We start from the raw sequence: 8,055 nt of genomic DNA on the forward strand, positions 1-8,055 counted from the left end.
GCATCTGTGCAGTAGAAATGTCTAGCGCATATAACTTAATAACTTGATACACTTTTTAGAATGTGCTTTTGAGGGGATAGAGCCGATTGGAAGCGTGATTCATCTTGATGCCATCTTTCTTCCTAATCATTCTACAAGTTTTGCTCACTCCAAACACAAAGCGCATAAACTGCTTTTAGAGTAGTTTCTATTTACTGAAGGATAAAAATGGTAACCGTGGAAGAAAATTCACAGAAAAAATACTGTCTGAAGGACATACTTTGTTAATCTGTTAGGTTGTGTTTTTGTTTCCAGGGACAAATTAAATTTGCATGATTGTCCAAAAAAAGAAAGAAAAGGTCTCAATTTACAGATGCTAACTCCATATAAAGGAATGTGGAAAAATTCAGTTCTTAAGTTACAGGATGAAACGTGCACATTTGGTTTCGAAAAACAATAGGCCGACATCTAGAATTTATTTTGTGTCATGCTAGCAAACATTGAGTGTATGGATACTTTCCTGACTAGGTATGCTTTTTTATTCTAGAACAAACCATTAAGTGATTGCAGAGTTTCCACGTAAGAAACGTTCTGTAAGGAAAGCCAGGCCACGTTTCCTTTTCTCCCTCAGCCCCTCCTCTTCATTAGACCACGTTACTTGCGAAGCTTGTCTGGCTTCACGGGGAGCAGCCTCTGCTGTGTTAACTAGCTAATTAAAATATATTAGGAAAATCTTTACAGCCAGAAACAACGTAGTCATCAAACAGCAAGTGAAACCAAACGTCAGAGGGATTGCTGTACTGGGAGCATGGTCTGTGTCCAAAATGTGAGCGAGGTGCTTTTATAATTTATTACATCAACTTCTTTGGAGATGAAAGATTAGAAATCCTACTAGCAGCTATTCATTGGACTAGCTTTAGGCTGAAATGCTCCCTTGTAATTCTTTTCTTATTTTTTCTCCCTTGTGCCCTCAATGTTTTCTTTAAAGTCAGTCGAGTGCTGTATGTGAGTCTTTAATGTGGTCTCCATGCCTGCCATTTGTCGGATGCCTTGATGTGTTATATCTTCAGAATGGCATGTTCGCTGGCCTTTCCAGTGTCTTTAGCAGACTGTCCCCAGTTGTCAAGTGTTGTTTTGAGGCTGTTCCTAGTGTCTGAAGTTGAGCCGATCTCGGTCTCGAATGTGAAAGCAGAGTCTCCAGTGTTGTGTAGTCTCTTACAGATGGCCAGAAATGCAGGACAAGTTGACCGATGACGGTGGAGCTCCATGTTTTAAAGCCAGGAGGCTTTTCAGTACTCCCTTTCCTCTGCTGCTCCTGGCCGAGGCGTTTTAGGAGACAGAGAACCTGAGCCCTCTGTTTCCGTGAGCGAGAATGTGTGGTATTTAACCCATTGGATCCCTGAGGCTGAATGGGATCACTTTGACTTGGACACACCTATCTGGTGGTTCAGGCAGGTTCCCACGTGTTTGGGACAAAGGATGTTGGATGAACAATGGGAATGTGTCTGAGGTGTTTGTCCCTTTGTATTTTTTCTTTAGGAGAATGTGCCATGGACAAAGTAGAGGCCATATAATCCCTGCCTCGTGGGGATTTAGAAACTGCTTCCTCATATACACATGGTATTTAGTAGGTCAGGGGCGGGGGGCTTTCACCATTTTGTATTGATCATCTGTACACACTCTTGGGTTAGTGGATGGCTCAGTCCCCTGTTTTGAAAGGGAACTCCTGGATGTCAGGAGGTCTTAGGGAGGCCACGATTAGAGAAGCCTTTCCTTTGATGTGGGCACAAGCTGTCGGAGCCTGCTGGTGCTATCCTGTTGGCCAGCAAGTTAGAGACAGTTCTTTGCAAGCCTTTCTCTGGCTGTCAGAGCGAAGCATGATTGCATCTGCCCTTGTCAGGTTTGTCTGGCCCTCATGGGAGGTCTAAGTTAAGTCCACTTAACTTCTCTTCAGAGAACGGGGCAGCCCCTCGAGTAACCCCCTTTACTCAGCTGCTAGAACATTGATGGGCAACAACTTGTTACTTTGCTGGATTTGTTTCTTGGTAATTGTTTTGTGTGTCTTCCTGTAAATATTTATGGAAATCTGTATCTTTTTGTATCATCCATACATTTTCGGGTAGCAAAATAAAGTGACAATTAAGAAAAATGGAATGACTCTTTGAAATTTGTGTCTCCAAGGTCAGTTATTTTATCTGGTGAGAGGGTGTGCCCATGTGTTTCCTTACACATTTCAGTTCGATCTCAGAGCGTTGGCTTATAACCCTGAAACGACAACTCTGCTTGGGAAGTCAGCGCTGCTCTTGGCTGAATTGATTTGGTGGCTGCTCTGGGTTTGAAGGGGCCCAAGTTCAAAAAGTTTGCTTCAGTGTCTTTCCACTAGACGTAAGCCAACAGGTGCAGGTGCCGAAAGCCATCACTGAGCATGTTTGTTTTCTTGCCCCAATAGTGTTTCTAAATGCATCATATTCCCCTAGGCTGACAACTTGACTTCAATTAGTCTGAACTTCACCTCTGCTAGGGACCAGGGCCACCAGCTCCTCCTCTCCCAGCCCCATTGACATCTTTTTAGAAAACCAAATAGGTCAAAACAGAGATCACTTCACTCAGTGAACAGTCCAAGCTGCTGAGGACCATTTTTAATAAGTTCAATCTTTATTATTTTGAGGGATGAGAAGGAATAGGTCAGCCACATGCACCCTATCATTCTCAGCCATGGTCCTTGGCAACCTTGGCCCTTTGCTCTAGTAATGTGTAACTTGATGTGGAGCTGATGGAAACGCCGAACAAGAAGACGCAGCCCTTGCCCTCCAGAAGTGTACAATCGATACAGTGCCGCGTGAAACTGGTGTGCATGGGGCTCGCCAGGAGTGTTTATGAAGCCTGCAGAGGGCTGCACGGGAGCTTCTGATTCAGGAGGTCTGGGCTGGATTTTAACCAAGTCTGCCAGCTGTTTCTAAGCCAGTGGGCTGAGGATCACACCCTGTAAAGGGTGTCTTCCAGGCCAGGGAGGAGTCTCTGGCCTTTCTGAGTAGGCATCAGAATTGCTTGGAGAGCTTGCACAGCAGATGGCGGGCCTTGCCCCCACCCAGTCTCTGATGCTCTGAGTCCCCGCCCAAGAGCTGCATTTCTAACAAGTGTCCCGGTGGTGCTGTGCTTCTGGTTTGTTCTTGGACCACACTGAGCATGGTGCTCGTGATTTCTCCCACGTGGTGGTCTCAGGAGTGTGTCTGAAGCGGGTGCACTATTGCTTGCCCTGACATTCGTCCACCGGATTCCTGTACTGGAAAACTCGAAGGATGCCGTTGGATCTCACAGGTAACTCAGGACTGCTGACCAATGTTGTGGGCCTGCTTTGCTAAGACCTGTTTGGGGGGCTGACGAGCTTCTTTTGTCCTCTTCCCGGCAAACGTCTCAAGCTTGAGAATGCACTTAGCCTCCCCATATACGCCCAGCTGTAATTCAGTGTGTTTTCTCAATATGTGGCTTTTGTCTTTTTTGCCTTCATTGGAATCTGTTTCCTTTCATAGACCATTGTGATAGGGTTCTCTAGAGAAACCAAACCAAACCGGGATACTGTTTTATGTGTATATATATATATATAAAACAGTTTATATATATATGTGTGTGTGTATATATATATATACCACGAAGAAATAAACAGCCAGTTAGTCCACAGAGCAATACACAGGGCTCAGGTAACTCACTTCTGTGAGACAGAACTCACGAGGCGTGCTGGGGGCAAGTCAAGGGAGCAGACCGCTGAGTCTTATGTAGAGCAATGCAGACAGTCTGGCCACAGGCAGCAAACAGCAGGGCAGGTCACCAACAGTCAGATGACAGAGTCCGACAGTGCCCAGCTCAAGTGATGTATACACCAGCAGTGTGGAGAAGCAGGTCTCAAAGGAACCTCAAACTATAGCAACAGGTAGTGTAGCTTGCAAGTTGAGCCAGAGAACTAGCTAAGGCAGCCACACACTGGTCTGATCATCAGAGAGCAAGAGACAGAAAGACGAGGCTTGCCGAGCCATTTATCTCTTTGCCCTTCAATTAAACTGCACCTATTAATCCCACGTGTTCATTGGCCAGGTTGGCACAATAAGCCTACCGATCACAACCATGATCTCCCACCTCCACAATAGTTTTTCAGTAAATAAGTAAGCATTCTGCATCTTCTCGGGTTCCTTTAGTTTTGTATTTTTAGAAGACACAGGTCCATAATGCCTTATCCAAACCAAACTCACTGCCATTGAGGCAATGCCACCCCCTGTGGGTTCCCCCTGTGACTTTATGGGAGTGGAAAACCCAGACTTTCTCTCTTGGAGTTGCTGGTAGTTCTGAACCGCTGACTCTGTGGGTTGCAGCCCATTGTGTAACCAATGTGGCAACCAGGGCTCCTATAACAGTCCTGAGATCGAGATTTGTTTGTTTTTTTAAATGATGTTTGGTGACAAATCTTAACTGGCTACAAACTTTGACCTAAAGGAATATGAGCCTATTTCTAGACGGGATTCATCCCACTTACTCTGGCTATGCTTCCATTTTAGCCTAGAACGCTCGACTACTAGGTTCCCACTGGGAATACACAGCATTACTCCAGCTCTAAAATAGGAAACCTTTATTATGAAGAACTGGCATCAAGAGTGTGAGAAATTTTAGACCTGTTTTTATAACGTCTGTAATTCTTCCGTTTATTTGGCATTCACTTACCGCCTGCTGCATCAGGCCCTATGATCGTTAATGGTCGTCATCACGAACTTGCCCTCGAAGAGCTCACTGTCTTATGTGAGAAGCTATATATTTTGTTGGCAAAGAATCCTTTTTCTATTTATTGATAAAGTTGATATTTTTTGCTGCTGCTACCTCGTTTGTTGAACTTCTACCTGGTTCTTCACCTTTTCCAAACTGTAGCCGTTGCTTTCATTTATGCTTTAGGATAGAGGATAGTATCTTACCGAATTCAGCACTTGACACACTGCCCACCTTTGGTGTTCAGGCCCCTCTTTGTCACCTGCTTATTTCGCAGAGCTGCGGCTACATCTTGTCCTCAAGTGCTCTATTCTCCCTGCACACACACGTTGTCAGGGATTGTGGAGTATGTCTCATGAGTGATCTTGGTGGTAAAGTAGACCTGGAAGGCCTATGGCATGTCTGCAAAGCAGCATTGCAAGGTAAAAACCACAGACCTTGACATTGCTAGTTTTTAAAGGTATATTGACTCTTGCACTGTCTTGCATCTCAACCCGTTAGGCTGGTCGGCAGTGTTAAACACCAAGCACCAGTTCCCTTGGAAGGGGCCCTGGTGGCACCAACAGTTAAGTGCTTGCCTGCGAACTGAAAGGTTGGCAGTTTGAACCCACTCAGTGGCTGGTGGAGAAAGACGTGGCAATCGGCTTTTGTGAAAACCTACAGGGCAGTTCTACTCTGTCACCTGGGGAGTGATTCCAAGTCACAGTTGGCTTGATGGCACCTCCTAACCTGGGTCCTTCGGACTACAGTCTTGGACTATGTAAGCTAACCCTAAGTTATCTTAAGTGTAGTCTCGAAGAGAAGCTGGACCTGCGGGCCAGTCAGTGTATTTCCCATCATGTCATCCTCGTGGCAGCTGGACAGTGAGGAAGGGGACCAAGGGATGGCTGCATGGACTGATGGCGCTGGGGCAGACTACTGAGAGCACGTGGACACACCTGCCTTGGAGGCCAAAGTGCTTTGTCAGTGAGCGTGATAAGAGGCCTCTACTATGGACATGTCATCGGGAGGGACTCCGCTGGAGAAGAGCATCATGCGTGGTACAGCAGAAGGTCAGTGAAACAGGAAGCCCCAAGGCCCTCCAAGAGATGGCTACCGCATTGGCTGCAAGAGCGGTGAGGATGGGGCAGGATCAGGCAGATGAGGTTGCTGTGAGTCAGAACCTAACAACATGATCCTAGGGAACAGGCATCTCTGGATGAGCAAGCACTAGGATAGATTTGCTTCTAGGTTGCTTGGCAGACCTGGGAAACTGTCAGTGAGCTCTGAAGTTCTTTTGTGTGCGTGAATGGCTGCTAACTGGCTTCATATGATTCCTCTAGCTTCGGGTTCATGTGTCATAGAAACCAACGTGCTATTTCTAATTGTCAGCAAAATTCCTGGTGGGAGGAAATTTGCTCAAGTGAATCCATTACCAACTCTTAACTAGGCCTGAGGGACAGGTCAGGCAGGACCAGCCTGGGATCAGGATGGCCTGGAGAGGAAGGGCAGTTCTCAGGCCCTGCTAGGACAGGGGCTGCATTTTGGGTTAGGGCCTGCCAGGAAGTAGATCCTGCTTTGGGTTGGGAGCTCCGAGGACTGTGTTCCAGGAACAGCGATGAAGAGGAAGTCGATCTTGATTGAACCCTTGCAGGAATTGCAGTCTGGCCAGAATCTTCATTGAATTGAATTGATAACTGTTTGCCAGCATTTCCAGGGCCTGACAAGCTATCATAAATCTTTTCTGGAGAAAAAAAAAATCCTAGGCCTCAATTATTTCTACAAAGAAGTATTCCAATACAGTGTCTGCACACAATTAAAAAGATAATCAAACACAGAAAGAGACACAACAAATGAGACCCAACAAGAGCAACAGAGAGTCGAGTGGACCCTAGGGACTCCAAACATTACAGTTATCGGGCGGAGTTTTAACATAATTAGAAGCACTGGTGTGTGAAGAGCTCTGGTAAGTCAATGGTTAAACGCAGCTGCTCCCTGGAAGACCAGTACTTCAAACCTACCAACTGCTCCGAGGGAGGAAAGACACCCTGATTGCTGTGCTCTTAAAAATGACACTCTTGGACACCCTATGGCGTCGCCTGAACCAGGTTGTGTACCCAACCACATGTGTCATGAGATTCATAAAGTTTCAACTTACCAGACAACGAGAAACTACATGGGAGCCCCAGTGGTGTAGTGCTTATGCACTGGGCTGTGACTCGCAAGGCCAGGAGTACGAAACCACCAGCCACTGTGCAGGAGCAAAGTGAGGCTTCTACTTCCATAAGGAGTCACAGTCTCAGAAACATGCCCAGGCAGCTCTACCCTGTCCTGAATGGTCACTATGAGTCAGCATCAACTCCATGGCAGTGGGTTTGTTTTTTTGAGCAAAACTACATATAGATACATTGTTAGTAGCATCCTTAGAAAATAAAAACTCCAACAACAGAAAAATAGACAAACTAAGAAGTCAACAAATTAGATAGACACAGCTGGAGAAATGACATGGGAGGTAGATGAAAAGAATCCGTCCAGAATAAAGCATCAAAGTAAAGTATATAAAAATACAGACGACAGGTTAAGAAACAGGATGCAATGAAAAAGTTTAACATAATATAATTGAATTCCTGGAAAGAGACCTAATGGGATAGAAGCAATCTATGAAGATTTAGGATCAAAGAGTTTTCTGAAATTGATGAGACATCAAGTCACAGATTCAAGATGTTATACAAGTCCTAAACAGGTAACTCAAAAGCTCACATTATGGGACATGATCATAAAAGCGCTGGAAACCAAAACCAGAGTATTAAAAGTAGCTACAAAAGGGGGGTAGGGCCTACACTTAAGACTGCTAACTTTTCAACAAAAACAACTGAAGTGAGAAAACATTGGAATGATTATTTCAAAGTGCTTAAAGCAAGTTACAGGTGATCCTTAGTGTTGCAGTGATTAAAGTGCTCAGCGGCCAACCAAATGGTCAGGAGTTTGAACCCACCCCTCTGCAGTGGTGGTGGGGAGGGGCCTGGGGGAAGGGGTTGTGGCAGTCTGCTTCCACAGAGATTTATAGCATTGGAAATGATTGTGCCATTCTACTCTGTTCTATAGGGCCACTGTAGGATGGAATTGATTCAATGGAAATTGAATACTCTGCTTTTAAAGTAAACTACTAACTTAGACTTTCTTAGCCAGTACTATTACATTAAAAAAAAATCATTTTATTAGGGGCTCATACAACTCTTATCACAATCTATACACACATCAATTGTGTAAAGCACATTTGTACATTCATTGCCCTCATCATTCTCAAAACATTTTCTCTCCACCTAAACCCCCGGCATTAGGTCCTCA

Source organism: Echinops telfairi, unplaced genomic scaffold, assembly GCF_000313985.2.
Source record: "Echinops telfairi isolate 266 unplaced genomic scaffold, ASM31398v2 ScPeMD7_443;HRSCAF=831, whole genome shotgun sequence".
NCBI lineage: Eukaryota > Metazoa > Chordata > Mammalia > Afrosoricida > Tenrecidae > Echinops > Echinops telfairi.